At 38.6% G+C, this 19,166-nt stretch overlaps 1 protein-coding gene across 15 annotated transcripts in view; it reads left to right on the top strand.

Moving 5' to 3' along the window:
* Nlgn1 (neuroligin 1) overlaps positions 1–19,166 on the top strand; it is a 911,059-nt gene that overhangs the window by 175,349 nt on the left and 716,544 nt on the right. For 3 of the 15 annotated variants that reach the window (NM_001163387.2, NM_001357096.1, NM_001357095.1), the window contains exon 1: positions 3,532–4,253. The exons of 8 other annotated variants lie outside the window; for them this stretch is intronic. The gene's annotated coding sequence lies outside the window, so the exon portion shown is untranslated. Of the gene's footprint in view, positions 1–2,944; positions 4,254–14,883; positions 14,903–19,166 lie in introns of those variants that run through there. 4 more of the 15 variants (XM_006535415.3, XM_006535420.4, NM_001357097.1 and 1 more) reach the window with 4 other exon arrangements.

The following is a 19,166-nucleotide window of genomic DNA, read 5'->3' as shown; positions in this document are numbered from 1 at the left end:
CTGCTGGGTATTTGTAAGTATTAAAGCTGTTAGCATGGTGGCTTTGTGGGAGTTTGAACAACGGGCGCGGGCGTATCTCTGATTCTTTTGCCTCATATTTGGATGCCTTGTGGAGCCTGGATATATAAGGACTTTCATCTTGTCTTTCTATATCCTACGCTTGTTGTTTCTTCTCTTTTCTGAAGAGGAAGCAGTGTAGCGGGAGTGGACCTGGGGTAGAGGACAGGTCGGGGATGTCTCAGAGGAGTGGAGGGAGGGGAAAATGTGGTTAGGATGTATTTAGAAGAATTGTATGAAAGAATTTATTTTTCATTAAAAAAAATCTGAGTTTTTACATGTTTAAAATATCTGCATTGACTTATGTTTTATGCCCGTATTTTTTTTCACTAAATAAAAATGTTTCTCTTAACTTGAACTCAAAAGTCATTAAGCTATTTCCCTCTGAAAGCTTTAACTTATAATTAAAAAATATATAATTCTATAAGGGTTCACAGAAAGCATCTAGTCGAAGTATTTTATATTAATGAAATATTTCAGGTATAGAATTAGTTTATATGAAAGAGTAGTTCAAGATACAGCATGGGAAATAAAGTACTATGGATTCAGGTGATGATATTCAGGATGCTGGTGAAAATTCATTAACTCAATCCTTCCCAGAGGAAATCTTGGCACTGAATTTTGCTTATTCTATTACTCAAGTAATAAACTGGGGCTACATACTTCTGTTCCCCAAATTAGTAGACATACCATTTTCACATACTTTCAAGATTCACTTATATTTATTTCTTATGTGTATGAGTTTGAGTGTTTATCTGCATGTATGTATGTACTCTATATGGGTGACTATTGCCAATGGAGTCCAAAAAGAAGGCACCAGATCTCTGAAATGACTGATGTGTGTGAGCTGTCATGTGAGTTCTGAGAATTGAACCCAATTTCACTGAAGGAACAGCAAATGATGCTAACCAATAACTCATCACTCTAGTATCATTATATTTAATATATAGATTTAGTAATTACTATCCATCAGACATCTTAGGCAATAGTCAATATTATTGTCTATGTAATATTTTTGAGATTTATCCATGGCAAGTACCTAAGAGACTTTCATTTATCTCTGTTATATTTCTATTATAGCATGTTAATATTCTATCAACTCAGAAGTAGTTAGACTTTAGGTTTTTTTAAGCCATCCTGCAATGACTATGTCTAAGAATGGGAAGATAATTTTGTAGGCTGTGAGTTTATCCAGCGAATTTTTAAGGTATATTCTAAACCCTCTGAACCTTCACCCATTCTATTTCCCACAGCTTCTTCACATCTTCATCATGCAGGCACCACTAGATTTGTGATTTTAGTCAATTTCATGACTATGAAGTGTGATCTTAGCATCATGCTGTAAATTTCTCTGAAGGCCAGAGGTCTCAAATGCTTATTGGCCCGTGTGACTTCTTGGTCAAGAGAATTTTTGTCTACCTGGTATGTTTTACTTTATTGTTTAAAATACGCTGATGAGAAATATATAACTACCTTCTGGTTCATTTTTTTGTCCTTTATGCTATCTTAAATAGAAATTCAGGTAAGATAAGAAGTTAGAAATCTATTTTTTTCATATGTATGAGGCTGTGTCTGAATAATTCATATGCTTTTATTATTTTCTAATAGCACCTGGTATTTATCCAGTTTTCATAAATGTATGCAAAGATTTCTGGGATTTCTTATCTATTCTTTTGAACTAGTTTCTATGACTAAACCTTAACTGCAGCCATTCTGGATTAAAACTTACTTAATAGTTCAAATAGGAACTCCATGAATTTTGCTCCTCTGGTTTTAATTTTTACTCTTTTAAGCAGTTTTTTTTTTATCATTTGCTTTTGCATACATATTTCAGACCCAACTTTTCAAGTTCTGTGAATAAAGTGTAGTGATATTTAATAATAATTTTATTTGTATTATAGATTAATTTATGATATTGAATCTTCCATCTAGGAACATATGCATTTGTTGATTTATTTTGAATTTTAATAGATAAATTAACCATAGGCAAAGTTACTGCTCAAAGTCACATAGCCAATTAACAGCAAAACTAGTGGTAGAAGAAATGTCTCCTGACTCTTTAACAGTTCACACACTTAAAGGCTTAATTATTTAGTCAGTTAAGAAAAATTTTCTAGTTTTTGCAGCTACAGAACCCATCAGCATGAAAGAGAATCCAACTTCTGTATTTTACCAGGCCCTTGATAATCAAAGTGTTCTCAGAGGGCTTGTTAAAATTGGAGAATCTCAGTCCTAAAGACCTAGAATCTTCATTTTAAAAAGATTGCTGGCTTATTGATAGACACTGTTTGTGAGACTATGCGGAATACTGCTTTGCCAAAGAGGCCTGAAATTCACAGCATTGATTCCTTTCTTTGGAATCTCTCAGAACTCCTGGTGCTGATGCAGAGGCCGCTGAACTCTAAAGGTTTCAAGAAAGCATCCAGGAAACCTGGGTCATGATGGTCAGGTGTTGCCCTTTCTCTGCACTCAGACGTTGTGCCTGCTTTTCTGAGCAGACATAAAAAAATCCAAGATAATGGGTTGGAGAAATGGCTTCACAATGAGGGTGCTTACTGCTTTTATAGATAACCCAAATTTTAGTATGCTTGCTGGATGGCTTTCAAAGGCCTATCTCTCTTGCTCTAGGGCATGACTTCTGCCCTCCTTAGGCATCTGCACACACAGGGAGCATGTGCATAGGTGCATGAACATCTATGAGTAAAATGATAAACATACACATATATTCCAAATAAATCTCATTCCAAAATGAGAGCTGGCAAGATAGCTCAGTGGGTAAAAATGCTTGACATCAAACTGAAGGTGTGATTTAGGTCCCCAGGGTCCATTAAATAGAGGGAGCTGAAGAGACTCCTGAAAGTTATACTCTGACTTCCATACATAGGTCCTGGCATATGTGCTTGCACATGCAACTTTCTGCATGCATATACACACAGATAAAAAGTAGATTTAATTGAAGATATTTTAAAATTCCAAATGATAAAATATTATCTAGATAATCCTTTATTATATTTATTCAAAGGAAACAAAAGGTTAAATGGTTTTCTGAAACAATACATTTCAAAAGAACAGAATTGTGTGTGTGTGTGTGTGTGTGTGTGTGTGTGTGAGCGCATGTGCATGCTAACTGCTAACTATGGGTGTTTAGGAAACAAATATATTTCCTTGAAATCATAGTGCTTCCCTAAGTTGACATATTAGCTACTAAATGTTATTGGGGAAAAACTTTAAATGTCGAAAAGACCTTCAGTTTTCCAGTAAAAGGCAAAACCCATCCTACCTGTTTAGTAGACAGCTTCATTTTACTCGTAGTGATTGGAGTTCAGCACCCTGGTTACTATAACAGCAAGTTATTCCTAGATGCCAGGGGACCAAGAAGGGGGTGGAAAAGGTGAAGAGGGGATGGAGGAAAAAAGTGAATTCCCTGCAATATCGCCGCGAGCCACTAGGGGTACCTTTGTATCATTTTTCATTCTGCACCGATTTGGAGTAGAAACCTGTATTAGGGGAAAACCAGGGTCCTCGGCATTTTTTTCTTTTCTTTCTTTCTTTTTTTTCTTTTGCGAGCAGTGCACCCAGAATCCAAAAAGATTTTTAAAAAATTAAAAAAGGCAGGAAGGAAAGAAGAAAAGGAAAGGAAAGAAAGAAACCACAGCCCTTCGGTAACCCGGATAGGGCTACGGAATCGTTCTACTGGACGCGAGCACTGGGGATTCATCTTTGAGGTCAATTTCCAATCGAGATAAATCTATTGGATTAGTAGGATTATCTGATCGCAGCTCAAAGAAGTAACGTTGTTTGATCGTTTGTATTTCTTGCCTGATGGTAGGAATTACACGGATGCGGCTTTGGTTCTCCAGGATTCTGGATCCTGGCAGCATCTGGAGAGAAAAAAAGCATCAATCCACACGTTTAGGAAGTGTCCGTGGGTGAATAACGAGGGAGGGGGAGGTGGATCTGGGGTTGCGGCTGCTTAAAGAAAAAAAAAATAAATAAATAAAGGAAGCATCTTGAATTCTGAAACAAGAATTACCCAGTTCCAGAGGTTGAAAAGAAAGCATCTGCAAACTGGTAAATACTTTGACCGTTTCGGCTTGAATTTGACGGGAAGTGTTGGTAAAACTGTCTCCTTGAATAATGGAAAGAGGACTGGGGGAAGATGAGGGGGCTCCCTCGGTGGACGTGTCTTCCTGAGGGTAAGTTTGTGCCTCTTTCCTCGGGAGAGGGCTGCGGGTTTGGGTATCACTGTGCGGAAGGGGTTGCAGACGCGGCGCCGGAGAAATGGGGCGAGCAGGCTGGAAGCCCACCTCGCGCATCTCCCAGGCATCGCGACCTCTCCGCTCGCACCGAGCTTCAAAACCTGGGTTTTGTGGCGTCAGTGGGGAAGCCAAGCAGCCTTCTGCCTCTCAACTTTGCCTTGGGGGGAAAAAAAAATCTCTCAGTAAGGAGATCCCTCTTGGACCAGGAGATTTTTCTCTTAGAGATACTTTAAGGAGAGGAGGCAGCCAGTGCTTTAGAAAATCCTGCTTGGGGGGTTGGGGGAGAGCTCCGGTCTTCATTATGCTGCCTCGGCCCAGTTTCCCAGGCTGTCTAAGCTTCTTGGGGGAATGCTGGGGATGCAGTCAGCAAGAGGATGGCCTTTTTCATAAGCTCCGATGTTCCCACCCTCTGTTTCTTTCTGCCTTTCCCCACCACCTCCTTCTTTCGGTCGGGCACTAAAGGGTTACAGTCGCTGCATCTGGTCCTGGAGAAAGAAGTAGGATTCTGCCACTCAGGTTATCTTGTGACTGCCTTTTAGGACTTTGCATAATACAGTCAGTCTTAACTTTCTTGAGTTAGATGAGCTTCTTTGCAGTATTTCCGCCCAGGGCCCAGGCTGAGTGCACCGGGCATCGGGCATCGAGCCACCTTTAGGATTTTAGCTTGCTTCCCTCTGCTCCTGACTCCTAGTTTCTCTTTCCCAGGGAGCTGTGAGTGCTTGCGTTTCTAGCGATTTTCTTGCAACTGAATTTAGGTTAAAATATTTTTTTTTCTTTCAGTTAAAGAAATTTTGTAGCTCTGAGGAAAAAAAAAAAAACAAAAAAACTCCTCTGTGCTCACAGAAGGAAATCGATTGTACCAGCGGTAATTAAAATTAATCTTTCAAATGCGTGAATATTAATTGACTTAGGGAAGTAAAAGTTGTTTTGGAATCTGAAAAGGACATTCTTCTCATTGAAGTTTGAAATCCACATAGCTCCAGCACAATTATATTTACATAATAATATATAAGTATTTAAGAATTGTATGGAAGTGTCTATAGATGCTTAGATTCAGGAAGCTCCCTCACATCCCTTGACATTTCAGGCTCTTTAAGTTGGCCCTTTCTGTTTAAGGCTGAGCATTCGCTTATAAAATAGCAACTGCTCAAATGCACTGGAATAAAATGAAGAAAGGCAATTGTCGTGATGTAAAATGTGGCATCTGGTATTATTTTAGTCTCCTAAAGGAAGCATTAGACATTTCCCCAGGATTTGTGTGGATACCTTGTGAAATGTGTGCAGACACCTTTACTTTTAACATTAAAGACTCTCCTGCAAGTCTGGACTCACCAGAGACAACTCTTCAATGTCCTCTGAGCTCCTCCCCTCCCATCCTTTCTTGGACAAACTTCAAATACTTCAGATAGCACTCTGGCTATCATGAGAGGAACCTTACCAAACTCCGCCCCCCCCCCCCCCGGATTTGCCCATGTGTTTTAAAAACTGAATTCTGCAGCTAGTATATGAAATTTGTATTTTAAAGATGCAATTGCCAAGTTGAAAACTTTTGTGTCCCAGGAATTTTTAAAGTGGGAACTTGTCTGCTTCTTGTTTCTGTGGGCTTGGGTTAACCCTTTGTAGAGTGATAGATTCCAAGGAAGAATTTCTACAAGCTCATTCGTTTCCCCCAGATATTTGTGAAGCTGGCCCTGCCTCTTTTCCATGCTTCTCTGTCACGTGGTTTGTGTGCTTTGGAAGGCAAAGAATGGACGTTCTGTGTGTGGTACATTCCAGCCACTGCTCCTAGCCACAGAGTCTAGGAATAGCAAACATCCAAATGATCATACAAATAATATTTACTGATAATACAAAATCAATAAAGCATGTCGAGTGATAGGTGGGTTATATTTCTCTCTTTAGGCGATTGAGAATACAATTATTGACATAAAGGCGATTAGAAATCCAAAATATAAGATGGGGGTCCTTTTAAAGATTAACTTGCATATCCCAAAATCATTAAAGCAATGGTGCTTGTGGTGACTGAGAGTCTCAGACTGATGACAAAGGTGAGTGAGTTGACATACCTCTGCAGTAGCTTGGAAATACTTTTCTGTCAAGAGTAGCTGATATTTTCCAAGGCTTCATTATGTTCTTTTTGGATGGTGAAAAAGAAAAGGGGCAGCTTTGACCTTCTCTTTGTATAATCTACTTGGAGGGCTGATGACGTGTCTATAGTAAATCTCTACACAAAGTTCTGATAAGCCTTGTGTGAGGTAAGTCCATGCTGACAGCCAATAGCAAAGGACGTAGCTCATAGAGAACACTTCCAAATTTATAGTCACACCCAGCTAATGGATACAAGCTCAGCACAGGTTGACAAACAGAGGACCACTTATAGGTCTGGCAAGTCACTACAGGGTGCACTTGATAAGTTCAGTACATTTTGTTCTATTTTCTCCACCACACATATGGTAATGATTTCTCAAAGGCACACGGTGTCCTCGATTGGCTTCTTTTATTTTATGTTAGAGTTTCACAAATGTGTAATTTGGAAAAGGAGGTTAAAAGTTCACAATTAAGGTGAAAAATGGCAAGTTCCACTCTTAATGTAAGTGAAAGACATAGGTATTGGATTCCCCAAAGCTACTGGTGTGCGATATTGATACTGCATTCCCCTGGGTATTGCTATCTTCTATATGGTCTAACTGGCCTAAATTCCAGACATTACTAATATAGTGGCTGTGGCTCTCATGGTTTTGATATGATTAACCACATTCAGTGTGAACCCCCATTTTTTTTAAAAGATGAAATTCGACCTGCATTAAGTGGAAGTACACTAAAAGGGAGAGTTTACTTTTCTGCATGATTGAAATTCAACATACATTATCTGTTGTACAAAACCTCTCTCCTTTGCTGTATTGGGACCTGCAATAAAAAGCCTACTGCTACATGAATTTGAAGTTTCAATGTTTAATCTTCAAAATGTGCAAGGTCCAGAAAAATAAAGGTGGAATTAATGAATACCCTCAACAAAGGTAGAACATTCTTTTTATTATTTATTGTTATTAAAAGATAACTTGTAATATCTTGGAAGTAGCCAGTCCTTACGGCCCAGAGATTCCCAGCTGTTTCCAGGAAGGTTTCTTGAATAGCATGACATTGTTTTAAGTGTACTTAGTCTAGCGGAGATGAAAGTGTGTTGCAAAAGAAAGAAAGGTAAAGAAAATCTAAACTTATGTTCCCTTTTGGTAGCATATCTGTTGGGGTGAAAACTGCCAAGTGTAAGCTTAACTGAAGTCAGAGGAAACCAATAAATCACTCCAGGCATTTGAAATTATTAGACATTAAACTTTGGGGAGTTTTATTTGAATTCTTTTTATAGCAGTCAATATAATCTCTTCTGTGCCTATTCCCATTGCATGTAAGAGAGAAATTCTACTCAATGGAAGGACACTTTACTGCTGCCATTACTGCAGAGTTTATAGTTGAGGGATGTGTCAGCATGTGAGATTCAGCTGTAATGCCTCTTTTGTGTGAAACCTTACGGGCCTTGCAGGCACTCTCTCATTCTGACACTCATAAAACGTTCAACTCTCCGTATTTATTATTTAATTTTCTCCCTATGTATAGCCATGAAGCACTTCAGTGTATGGACGTGCAGCCAAACATGGCAGTCAAGTGTGAATGTGTACAATGAGTTCTAATAACACACATTCTAGGACCTGATAAAGAAAGTTTAATTATGAGAAACAAGTTAAGCAGGAAATTCATTTGGGAACAAATACAAGTTAAGTTAGTGTTAGAGATGTAAAATAAACAATCACAGTGATACATCACAGCAAATAAAGTTTCAGGCTGAGACTGGACTACCGAAATGCAGTTGTCATGGTAGGAGTTAGCTTGGAATTCTGAAGCTTTTATGCAACTTGTGAAATATATATTGTTTTTTAAAAAATTGATTTTACTTTTTCTTGGTTTGTATGGCAACATTAGCTAGTAATTAATACTAATCCTCCTTCTCCCTTCCCCCTCCTCTTCCCCCTCCCCCTCCTTCTCCTCCCCCTCATCCTACCCCTCCCCTCTCCTCCCCCTCCTCCCCCTCCCCCTCTTCTCCTCCTCTTCATCCTCCTTGTCCTCCCCCTCCTCGTCCTCCTCATCCTCCTATATGGCTTTTAAAAAGTTTATGAGCTTTAATTTTTTCTATTATATATTTTGACCATACTTAATCCTCTTTCCATACACCTCCCAAATCAAGCACACCCCAGGGCAGGCCCCATGCTGAAGAGTTGGCCCACATAAATAGACTCAGTGTTTTTCTTAGTGCTTTTATATTCTTTGTTTGTTTTGTTTTGTTACTAATTCCTTTCTGAAAGGCAATGGGATGCTGTTTGTTTTGTTTCTGTTCTTGTTTTTTTATCTGGACTACACTTCTCTAATGATGCAGATGACAACCACTAGATTCAGATTCCTGCCTTCCTTTTGGTGGTGCTATGGGTAGTGTGCACAACAAACTGCACATCTATCAATTTGTTTACATAATTCATTTATTTATCGCATGGTTTAGAAAACAAATAGGCTCATCATTTTTAGTTTATTTATATTTTATCTATACCTATATATTATTTTTTTATTTATCTATATTTATTTGGTGGTGATAGTAGATGTACGGCCAGGAACCAAAAGTTGTGGCATATATAGAATATTAATCAAGTATGTCTCTAAATGTAGTTTTCTTATATTTTCTCTTAGCTGAAGAACATATACAGTCTAAAAGCAAAGACATGAGTGTTTCTCATTAGCTACTTTTGAAAACACTTTAATGCTACAATGATTCCTCTTTCATATTAATGTGTATCATCAATTGTATGTAACATTAACAATACATTTTTGTTTTTTTATATACTTAATGTATTTTTAGACTTTCAGGAAAAACTATTCAGCATATAAATTGTTAGGTTCTAACCTTGGACAAATGGCTGAGGTGTCTGTTTAACCTATCAAAGTGGACCTGGCCACCAGGTTTTCCCTACAATCCCTACTTGGTACAGGGGTCTCCTGGCTGGTATGCCTTACCCCTACCCTGAACTCCCCAGGCCAGGGAAATGGGCTGGCTGTTCTTCCCAATATATAATTCAACTATTTTGCGTGCCCCTGCTTTTTTGTATCTTTGGGCATCCTGACTGCCTCACCCCTCATTCTCCCTTTCCTGACATAGTCCAGCTCCAGCTGGTCCTGTCAACTCTCGACTCTCCTAGAGGTCCTGCCTCTATGTTCTCCTACATATTGTAGAATAAATCTCTTCCCCCATACCTGGGAGCAGTTATATTTTATTTTCCTCTTTCTTTCTCTCTTTCTCTCTTTCTTTGTTTCTTTGTTTCTTTCTTTCTCTTTCTTTTCTCCCTCCCTCCCTCCCTCCCTCCCTCCCTCCCTCCCTCCCTCCCTCCGTCCCTCCCTCCCTCCCTCCCTTCCTTCCTTCCTTCCTTCCTTCCTTCCTTCCTTCCTTCCTTTCTTTCTCCCTCCCTCCTTTCTTCTCCTTCCTTCCTTCCTTCCTTCCTTCCTTCTTTCCTTCCTTCCTTTCTTTCTTTCTTCCTTTCTTTCCACTGTTCATTCACAACTTAAAGGTAAATTAAATTTTCTTTGACAAAATCATGGTTAATTATTTTATTCTAACTTATAGAACATTCACTATGCTTGCAATTCATTTAGGGAATATCTACTTAATACAAGTCAAGTTGTAGTCATCAGTAGCCTAAAAATTCCCCTTTGGAAAACAAATCATCCCCAGAGAACCCTGAGCAATAAATACTGCTTCCTGCTTATAACATTGACCAACAGCTTGTCACGCTCTCTGCACCTGAAAGCAATGCTTAAGCCACTCAATAGTTAACCTGAAAGGCATACAGGTTCACTTCAGCAGCAATTATGTTTTGAGTCAGTGGATCTGTCATTTTTGATTTAAATCTGTATTACGTAGCTGTCCAAAACTTTACACACAAGTGACAATGTTATCTATCCTTTTCTTATGGGTAAAAACATCACCAGTTTCTTGACTTCTTCAATTGTGCCAAGTGTCCTAATGCATATGTTCTGAGGATGCCAAAGCTCTCTACAATTTAGAGCTCTAGTCTTTAATAATAACATCCCTGGATGAAACCCCTTTACATATTCAAGTGACCCCATAATATCAGTGTCCACAACCTTCACAATGGCAAAGGTTTGGGCTTTTCCCCAGCACGTAGAGCTGTCAACTAACTATAGGTTATTTATAAAATAAAATATTTAGTGTTTAAAATAATTTCATGCATATATACATATGACATATTGTGATTTTATTTACTAGTTTATTTTATAAGCTGTTTGTCATCTCTTTCCTCTGTTAGAGGCCAAGAAGACCACCTTGACAGGCCTACTAAAAGGACTGGATATAGTCCAATAGATAATTAACATAATTCTAGCTTCACTATATTTCCATTGATGAGTCATTTCACTCACTAGCTGTCCCATTCTATGTTAGAGTTGTTTTTTTGGTGGGTTATAAAACATATTTTTTTTCCTAAGTTTCATTTTTGAACAGGCCAGGGAGTTTGTCAATGACATTGGTTTAGTTAATACTTTTGGTGGTAAGCTATTTCTAATTAAGAGTAATTAAAAGGGAGTCCTTTAAAACACACTAATTCTGCTGTTTTGACAACTTCATACATGATCATAACGTATTTGAAGTCCTCTCTGCCCTCCCACCTTCTCATCTCCTCTTCATCTCTATCAATAAGCCCCATGCTTACCAACTGCTTTCCCAGGCTCATGGCTTTTGTTTTTGTTTTATGACCCATTTAGTTTTAACAGGGCCATCTGTTTCACCATTGGATTAGAAGCATCCCTTGGAGCTGGGTGGGTTCATTGGTGGGCACAGCACTGGAGACAATTGCTTTCCTCCGCTTGGACTGATCAGTATAGCCAATATTTCAGCATGGATGGGTGTGCCCTACTTAGCTGATACTCGGTCTTTTTACTTTTGTCTTTGTTTTTGTTTTGTTTTGTTTTGTTTAAACCATGAAATCAGTTGTTATTTGATGTTACAGAAATTTTAAAGTAATGTAGTATATCCTCCAAAATAATAACTTGAAAATCCTAAAAGTTTTAGTGATACTCACATTAAGTTTGGTTTATTTTTAGGGATTAATTAAGAATTACTAAAACCATAGAATTATTTCCATTCTTATAATTTATTGAAAGTACATGATAATTCATTATGTCAATGTGTATATTAAATTATTACTGGTATCTGATTTTTTTCAATGTGCTACACAAATGGTCCATGAACAGAGTGCTTTTTAAAATCTCGTGTTTGTAAGATGATCAGAAGACATTGTAATACAGAAGAAAACATGTCTGCACACGAAGATTGCTCATGTAATAGTTTTATCATCTGAGTCACAGTTCAAATTCTGCATAAGGTCGGGAGGTACAGGCAGCCATTGTTGGTGTTTGGTGCCTTGTATAAAAGTAGTCAGGAGTCTCACTGGCACTCCACAGATGGTTGCTCCGTAAACAATAGTCACTAAGTGTTTGCCAATTCCAGCAGAAGATGGGGCCGGTAGGGGCACAGATGCTTAAGTACATTCTCTGTACTAATCATTCCAGAGAGGTCAAGATTGACATCGCTGGCACAGAGCCACTCCAGCAACTTAGCCTTACATCTCCTCAGCCAAAGTGGTGGTCCTTCTCTAGCAGTGAGGGGTTCTTTAAAGGAATGTTAATTAAACAAGGCACCAGGAAGGGCGATTTCCCATTTTTCCCAGGCACTCTACTCACTTGAAACAAAAATAAGCTTCTATAGAGGATGGGAAATGCCACAGTACTTTGGCTGTGCCCGTTTCTCTATAAGATACTGGAAAGCATAATTAAGTTGCTTCTACAAGCTATGACTTGTGACCTATGGTTGGCCCGCTCAGACAAGAGCATCAATTTAATATCAAGGGAAGCAATCAGCTCTACCTGGCTGTCTCCTCTGAGCTCCTGAGTGGTTATTCATTTTCTTCAGGGAGATCACAGGGTCACCCATTGGTTTGAAAACCATGTCCTGCAGTATTTTACATATGCATCAAATCTGTTGCCCCTGACTTTTTAAGAACCCTCGGTCTCATCTCTGCCTGCTCCTTCACCTCACTCACCTTCCTGTTCATTTTGAAGACAGCATCCCTAAATAGATTCTAGATTTTAAAATGAATATTTTGAGATGCTACATCATAGTACACTCAAAATAAATAGAAAGGAAAACTTCCCTTTGCACACTTAATGATAAGTGCTTTTCTCCATCCCCATAGAAAAGCATGACTGGAGGACTAAGATGCACTCCAACTTCAGCAAACAGGTGAAAGGCATTTTTTTTTTCCTAGAAGTGTCCAGCTATATAATAAAGAAAAAAAAAAACTATAAGAAGATGCTACTTCTATCTCCTTCCCTTCCGGTTGTCAGAAAATCTTCCATGGCTTCCTCAAATCCTCATCTTACTGAATAGTAACTCATCATTTCCATGGCAGTCTATATGCACCTCTGTTGAATAAAAAGGCACGTTCACTGAACTTTAACATAGTTCTGTCTATTTTACCACCTCTTGCTTGAAGCTCTATAAGCTAAAGACTTTAGAAAAATGGGGTATTCCAAACCCACACACAAAAAGAAGGATGGTGTTTGAGAATGGAACATGATAGAAGTCAGGGTGCTTCACTCAGGAGGGACTTTGTGAAGTCCTATACAATCATGTCTGGTTATTAAAATCTGAAAATGCAAAAGGCATAACTTCTATTCTCAACGACTAAGGCTAGATTTATCACCATGCTGTTTTTAATGATTTGACCATTTTTATTTTACTCAACACAAAATTTTTTAATTGTTTGTTTTGAGATCACTATATAATTACACTATTTACCCCTTCCTTTTCCTCCCACCATATCCTCCCACACACCCCTAATTAGTCTTTCAAATTCATGACCTATTTTAAATTATGTTTCTTTATATATATAATATATATATTACTTTAACACCTATAGTTGCCTACAAATTCTTAAGTTCTTAACCCTTCTCTTTTGCAGCCTGAAACACACATTTTATTATTCTGCTGGTTGCTTTGGGAAGCCTCAGTCTCCATGGCATTTGCAGGTCCAGTTGCTTCTCTCATACACAGTCTACCCCTTAACCTTAAACTGCCACTTCCTAGTCATCCTTCAAAGTTCACGTCCTGCATCCCTCTCCAGACTCTCAAATATCTAGTGATCACTGATGACTAAAGAGTAATCTGAGTAACAGATGCACACATGGTTTACCTTTTCCTGTAGCTGGTCTTTGGTACTTTGTAGGTTCTTGTTTTCCTAAACTTTATCCCCTTCTCCCTGTCTCACCCCTATCACCAGAAAAGAGAGAAAGAAAAATAGAAGAAAGGTAGAGTGAAAGAGGGAGGGAGGAAGAAAGGGAGGGATGGAGGGAGGGAGGGAGGGAGGGAGGGAGGGAGGGAGGGAGACCCTTGAACCTAGTTTTTCTTTTTTGAGCATGACCGCTAGCCAATCACAGCCAACCATCTTGAATGACCAAAAACAACCCACCTATGAGGCTTAGGCATTTATATTCCTTCTAAAAATTTCCCACAATTTCATACATCACACAGTTGTAGAAACTATCTGCAGCTGGCAAAGCTATACCTCTGGTAGAGCATGAGGCAAATCCAAGCAGCTCCGTCGTATCCTCACACCTGGGATTAAAAGGAAAACATATTGTTATAACATTTCTGTGGTTTTTTTTTTTTTTTTAAAGAAACCAAAACTCCAGAATTCTCATTCTATTTCCTATTATACTCCAGCCTCTATGAGCACAGCATTCCTGAATTCCTTTGCCTCTGTACTTGGTGTTCACTGAATGTAATGCTGAAGACAAACTGAGGAGACTGTTCTTAGATTGTGTGTGTGTGTGTGTGTGTGTGTGTGTGTGTGTGTGTGTGTGTGTGAGAGAGAGAGAGAGAGAGAGAGAGAGAGAGAGAGAGAGAACAGGTACAATAGGATCAGCTCCAGGAGGATGATAAATACTTGGACAGCTGGAGAGAAAGAGTTCTTTTTATGACTAGAAAAATCAAGGAAGAAAGAACTGACCTGCCAGCAGGCCTTGGGGACTTTTAGCTAGGGCTCCTCCAGGCAAACATTGCCAGGGAGAAGAGTCTCCAGGGAAGATAGACATGACCCAAAGTCCCTTCCCATTCCTCCTGCTCTAAACTGCCTTCCTCTCGTTGGTCTCTGAGAGAAGTCTTCCTACATGGTATAAACTTAAGTGTGTAGTTAGGTAGAATTAGTTGTCAGACCTTAAGATACCTTGTTGGTTGGTTTTCAGGATATCGTCAACTTTTTCTTCGTCTTTCCCAACATCTGATTTTCTTCATTTTTTTTTATATCACTGGAAAGGCAGATAGTAGAGATAGCCCAAGAGAAAATGAACAAAGAGAACCCTTTGTGCTTCTCTGCAGAGAAAGGAGAAGGAAGACCACCCAACACCATTAGTGAAGTCTGCCAGCCTGCTCCTCCCCCTGGAAGGAAGCACTGAGTGAAACTAGGAGAGAGCGAGTGAGTCCATTAACCTTTCCACCATGTCTCCTTCTGAGGCTTCAGGTTCGCTCTTGTCTCCTTGGCAAGGGTTCCAGAGGCTTTGCTTCTGACTTGTATTTAACAATGTATTACAAAGGTATAGAAATGATCGCTACCTCACAGTGCACAGGTGAATTAAATGAGATAATAAATTAAGATTCATACTTTAGGTAGTCAATGGAAAACACACTTGCGATCACATCACTGCCACGCCCACCTTCAAGATCTAAAGTAGAACAGGCTATCCTAAGACTCACTATGTACTCAAGAGTGACTTTGAGTTCCTGAAGCCCCTACTTCCTTCCCCCAAAGCTGTGCTTAGAGGAGTGTAACACCCTCCCCATCTGACATTTGAATGGCCACAGCATTGGCTTAGCAATCCTCAGACTTGTATGCAATGAGTGTCTTAAGGTTTGATAGTCACATCTCAGAAAATTCCTTCTTTAAACTTTGGGTTCTTATACACTCCTTATTTTTCCCCTTAAAGGCCTGTGGTATTGTTTCCTTCCACCATCAGATACAGGTAATATCCACACTAGAATTACCCTTCCTTGTCATCGTCGCTCCTTATAACTCTAGCATCCTCAGCTCAGCTCCCGAGGCTACAGGCCTTACTTCATCATCTACTTTTGCCACTGGCTATAAATTGCTTCTGGATAAGGTTCCAATAACACACTGTTTGGAGCTGCTCAAGATTATGCCTATTAATTAACCCCAGCATGCCGGTCCCCAGCTTTTTCTGTCTCCTTCCTGTTGGTGTCTCATGTGCTCCACACTCAAATGCTGAGCCGCAGTGAGCATATGGCTGCACTGAATTGGTCTCACTGGGGTGCACAGCTGAGTGCTCTGTATCAAACCCATTTAGACATATGTTGGGGTTGGGCAGTCCTGTGCTTGTGCCTTCAATCTGGATTTCCTTGCATTTTGGCCTTCAACATGATATCTAGCTAATTAAAGCTTCGGGTTTTTGTTGTTGTTTTTGTTGTTGGTGTTTTTTTTTTTTTTTTTTGTCATTTCAAATAAGGATACTTAACTTATGTGTCTGGTATGAGGACTAACTGGTGTGGATACATATATGCATTGAAGGAGGTTCAGAAGTTGTTTGGTGATCTACCACTATATTCAGGCTCAGCATCAGTTTACTCAATTCTGAATGGCCTTCTGCTGAGAGTTCACACTCAGTATGAAAGGAAAAAACTTGTTCCTTTTTTCTTCCAATCTATCTACTCAAGGTTGTGGTTGTCGCAACTTTGTGCTGATTCAATTTATATCTAGGGAAAGCAAACCCTCAAACATATAAAATATATACATTTGCCTCCCCATAAGTGTGTATATCACCAGTCTGAGAACACACACAACTAGAATTACCCACAGAAGGAAGACAAACCCAGTATGTTTTAAAATGCTTACATATCTATGATGGCAGCAGTTTTTATTATTATTTAATATTTAATATTCATGGCTTCTTAGGGAATACAGCACAGCTAATGGGATGGATGGAATGGATATAAATCCCTTATGAAGTTATGTAACTGATATCTTTAACATTTTCTCATTTGTTATTATGTCTGGCTTGGTATTTCTTGAGATCTTGATGCATTAGCCTACACTGACAATGAACAATAGTCACAAAGTGACTATAGTGGAATATTACTAACACCTGTACCTTGCAAAGGACAACTCAGTGGTGTATGCTTCAGTGACCTTATGGAGATACTGGCCTTAAGTCAAATATATAGTGGTGAAGCTTACTTTAATTTTCTTCTAGTTTTCTATAACAAAAACATTCCCTTTCCTTTTCATGTATAATTGTCTTGATGTGGGACCTGGATGACTTTCTTTGGCCATCCCTGCTTCACAAGCCTGCTAGTTTACATTTCTGTAACGTTGATAATATACCTCCCCTGGCAGGAATTATAATATAATGGGTTCCATCACTTGTTGATGAAATCTAAATAAAATTTAAACAGTTTAGTGTCTAAGTGAAGGGCTTACATGAGTTAGCTTCAGCTTGCCTTGCCAACCACAGCTAAATGTTCATCCTCTGAGTTCTGGACACATGAAAGTGTCATGTCCTCACAGGAAGGATATTTCACCCTTTTTCCCCATGTCAGGTTTTCTGTGTGTGGGGACAATCGAAACTTTGAGAGAGAAGATGATGTGCATTAAGTTTATTGGGGCATTCCATGAGAATAGCCCCAGTAGGAAGTAAGGGAACACCAATCAATCCCTCCTTCTACTAGTTCCTATGTGCAGTTTTGGGTGTAAGAGTGAGCTCTCAGCGTTCCAAGTTCACCTTCCTGAGAATCCGAGCTGTGCTCAAGGATCATGAGCCCCACGGCATCCACGAAGAATTATTATTAATTTCCCTGGAACATGTTCTCCACCCTGGGTCATCTTATACTCATGCTTGATGGCTCCGTCTCAGTGTCTTGAGATCATGAGGTTTCACAGGCCACTAACTAGAGGCAGACCTGTCTCTTCTATTCATGTCAAACAACTTTTAGACCATGGCATTGATGCTGCTTTTTTTCTTTACTATGGGGAATAGTTGCCCTCTAGTTTCTTTAAATATTTGGTGAGAAAAGGACTTGGCTGTGCTCACTGAATACCTCTACTACAGGCAAAGAGCACAGAACACAAAGAAAGAAGAGGAAATGTATTATGCAGATGCTTATGCTAGGGCTTCAGTGTTCCTCCACCATAGGCTCATGTCCGGTATCCTTGGGTTTTGGCCACCACCATTGGAAAACATGAAGCCAAAGTCTACTGATGCTGTGTTTCAGTCTCAGTGAGCTGGTCACACAGATATCTGCCTGCCATGTAGGTAGATTTGATCATTGACTGAAATATTTAGTGTTAAATTAATTAAATTATTACTTGGATTGAAATATCAGTAGAGGAAACTTTGGTTGCATACTTAAACAAATAAAAGAAGACTTTAGAAAGGCACGGTAGATTATAAATATATTCTGCTATTCAAACAGACAGGAGACCATATAAGGTCTGTGCATGCTGGATTGCTTTCCCCATCTGTCATATATCCACTGATACCATATCATGTCACTTACATATTATTACTTATTTATTATGTGCATGTGGATGTTACAGAACAACTTATGGAAGTCAGTTCAAGTCTTCTAATGTCCCTGGGATTAGGTGATCAAGATCAGTAGCAAGACCCTTCCCCCAGTGAGCCATCTCTCTGCCCATCTATCCCATAAGAACCTGCATCAGAACTTTTCTTAAATGGGACCTAATTCATGATAATATCATGGTCTGCTGAGAAACAATCAGATATTTCTTAAATTTTCTGTAATATTGAGCACAACAGCTTGTATATTGTAAGTTCTTAATAAATATTTATTGAGTGGATGAAATATTATATGGATATTGTTATTCTCTACTGTCTTACATAAATTTAGTTTGTTTTTTAACCTGGGCTATCAAGAAACAATGCAGTAGAGAAACCAGCTCTTTTAGTGAACAAATGAAGGTGACATGTATTGCTATTTAGGATGCTTTCTTGTATACTATTTATTATTGTTACATTGTCTTATTGAGACCATCCATTCTTCAGTTTAGGGGAAGAAATAATAGAAAACATTATGACCAAGGACTACCTAGCAGTGAATTGCAGAAACATAGTCTCTCTTGGACTGATAGACTAATCTCCTGGTAATTTGGGACTTGTCTAATCTAAGAACCATTTTGTTTTTAAATGCTCATGGCATACATTTGCTGTATTGGATAATTTGCTACATCAGGACATTTTCACATGTGTATATATATATATATATATTATATGTTGGTCATAGACTCATAGATATTTTTATTCAATTATCTCATTCAATTTATTCAAAAGTGCTGAAAATAAACATATAAGAAAATACAGAGAATTCATCATGAACTTTCCATACATAGGAGCATTAGCCAACACTATTAGATACTTAGAATTTGTCAAATGTACTGTATTAATTATTGGCCTTTTGAAGTCTCACCATGGGCTATCCATTTTAGGTTTCAATTAATTAATTACTAAAATCAATTCCATTCATTCTCCCTATTATTTAGTGTTGACAATGCATCTGTTACCATGTGTTTAGACATTTGTTAATAATAGTGTTGCTTTTAATTTTAACTCTTTTGCATAACTGTTTACTTTTCCTATTCATTTGAAATTTAATTTAAAAAACTGTAATAACTGTCTACACTGATACTTTAGATCTTTTATTTTCATGGT

The sequence above is a fragment of the Mus musculus genome, chromosome 3 (genome assembly GCF_000001635.26).
Source record: "Mus musculus strain C57BL/6J chromosome 3, GRCm38.p6 C57BL/6J".
In the NCBI taxonomy this organism is placed as follows: Eukaryota; Metazoa; Chordata; class Mammalia; order Rodentia; family Muridae; genus Mus; species Mus musculus.
Note: the sequence above shows the minus strand (reverse complement) of the source record. Positions and strands in the feature narration are given on the sequence as shown.